The sequence below is a fragment of the Cucumis melo genome, unplaced genomic scaffold (assembly GCF_025177605.1).
Source record: "Cucumis melo cultivar AY unplaced genomic scaffold, USDA_Cmelo_AY_1.0 utg000690l, whole genome shotgun sequence".
Taxonomy (NCBI): Eukaryota; Viridiplantae; Streptophyta; class Magnoliopsida; order Cucurbitales; family Cucurbitaceae; genus Cucumis; species Cucumis melo.
This window is the reverse complement of record NW_026124153.1, coordinates 12501-15000: the sequence shown is the minus strand read 5'-3', so window position 1 is coordinate 15000 and position 2500 is coordinate 12501.

The following is a 2500-nucleotide window of genomic DNA, read 5'->3' as shown; positions in this document are numbered from 1 at the left end:
GGCCGAGGCCTTGGAGTACAAAGCACGGCCATGGGCGCGCGCGCCGTGCGTCAGTGGGCGTCTGTGGGTCGCCCGCTGCATGCCCGTGCGTCTGCGGGGGGCGTGCGCGCAGGGTGCCGCGCGCGCCATGCGTCTGCGGGCGTGGGGCGCGCGCCGCAAGCCCATGCGACTGCAGTGGGGCGTGCGCGTAGGGTGCCGCGCACGCGATGCTTGTGCGAGCGTGGGGATCCGTCTAAGAGGCGTGCGTGCTTGGCTTGTAAGTGGCAGATGAGCCTTGTTGCCAAGATCCACCGAGATTCATCTCGACCCTACCCACACACAACTCATTTATTTCTTCCAATTGCCATGGAGGTCATATCTTATGTAAAAGGACGAAAAACATAAGTGTTAGTGAGGGGTTGGCTTTGGACTAGAAAAAAAGTTGAAGCAAATCATCTTTGAATGCCCAAGAATAAGATAGTGTGCTCGTGTGCAAGTCAAGGACCAAGGCCGAGGCCTTCGAGTACAAAGCACGGCCATGGGCGCGCGCGCCGTGCGTTAGTGGGTTTGTGTGAGTCGCGCGCTGCATGCCCGTGCGTCTGCGGGGGGCGTGCGCGCAGGGGGCCGCGCGCGCCATGCGTCTACGGGCGTGTGTGGGGCGTGCGCCGCAAGCCCAGGCGACTGCAGTGGGGCGTGTGTGGGGCGCGCGCCGCATGCCCATGGCCGAGGCTTGCACACGAACGCCTAGGGTGCCCACCATGCGCCATGCCCTTCGGGCGTGTGTGGGGCGTGCGCGCAGAGTGCTAAGCGCGGCATGCGTCTGCGGGTGTGTGTCCGCGCGCCGCATGCCCAGGCGTCTACGTGGGACGTGCGCGCAAGCCGCGCGCAGCATGCGTCTGCGTTGGGCGTGACCACCCACGTCTAGAATTCATGGAAAAAACTCTATGGAGGTTGTTGGAACAAACCCGTGCCCCCACCGTGCATGCCCACATGCCCACCGAGCATGCAGCATGCGCGCCCCCATGCGCACGAATGCGGCACGGCCATGGGCGCGCGCGCCGCATGGCCATGCGTCTGCGTGGGGCGTGCGCGCAGGGTGCCGCGCGCGCAGGGTGCCGCAATGCCCACTCAACACACAAATGTGATGTCAAACCTATGTTCTAGTGCTTGGATTGTTATGAAATTTTTTCTGGGATCTAAAAAATGTAAACAAAGGATGTCCTCCAAAAATTAGTATTTTTGGAAACGTTTTACTATTTTTAAATTATTTTTAATTTTTTAACAATAAAAATTCATAAAATATTATTGGTTGGTTCAAAAATTATGAAACTTGTTTTCCACACTCATTTGAATGTCTAAAACATAATACAATCAAGTCCCGGTCATAATAATAACACAATCAAGATTTATGGCATGGTGTGACATTTCGGCTTTTTCATATGCAAGCCTGCCAGACCCAAAAAAGCCAGAATGTACTATATAGGGGGGCGACCTGCCTGCATGGGCGGGGCGCGGGGGTACCCCTATGCCGCGGCGCCGACCCTTCAAGCACATTGCGCCCATCATGGGCACATATGCTTGGGGGGTCGGCGCCGGCGGAGTGCCACCTCCGGCCGCCGGCGGCGAGTGAGAGTGGGTGTCGAGTTGATGCTCGGATGGGCTTGCGCGGACAATGCTTGCACCTCGGTGTGGGCGTGCACTCCAAGCGGGCTTGTTCGTGAGGAGACGAGATAACTTGCGATTGCTTTGTGCTTGGTGGACGAAGGGTTCGGCCGGAGTGCCACATCCGACCGTCGGGCAAGGAGTGAGAGCGGGATGGGCGTGCTTGGACAATGCTTGCACCTCGGTGTGGGCGTGCACTCCAAGTGTGCTTGTCTTGGCGATTGTTTCGTGCTTGGCGGAGGGGTTTGGCCATAACGATGGGCTTGTCCGTCGGGCAGGGAGTGAGAGCGGGTGTCGAGTTGACGCTCGGATGGGCTTGCGCGGACAATGCTTGCACCTCGGTGTGGGCGTGCACTCCAAGCGGGCTTGTTCGTGAAGATATGAGATGTCTTGCGATTGCTTTGTGCTCGGTGGACGGGTTTTATCGGAGTGCCACGTCCGACCGTTGGGCGGGGAGTGAGAGCGGGTGTCGAGTTGATGCTCGGATGGGCTTGCGCGGACAATGCTTGCACCTCGGTGTCGGCGTGCACTCCAAGCGGGTTTGTTCATGAAGATACGAGATGTCTTGCGATTGCTTCTTGCTTGGTGGAAGGGTTTGGTTAAAATCGATGGAATGCCGGGCCCCTACGTCGGGCAAGGAGTGAGAGCGGGATGTCAAATTGACATTCTTGGATGGGTTTTGCTTGGACAATGCTTGCACCTCGGTGTGGGCGTGCACTCCAAGTGGGCTTGTCTTGCAATTGCTTCGTGCTTGGTGGAGGGGTTTGGCCATAACGATGGGCTTGTCCGTCGGGTAGGGAGTGAGAGCGGGTGTCGAGTTGATGCTCGAATGGGCTTGCGCGGACAATGCTTGCACCTC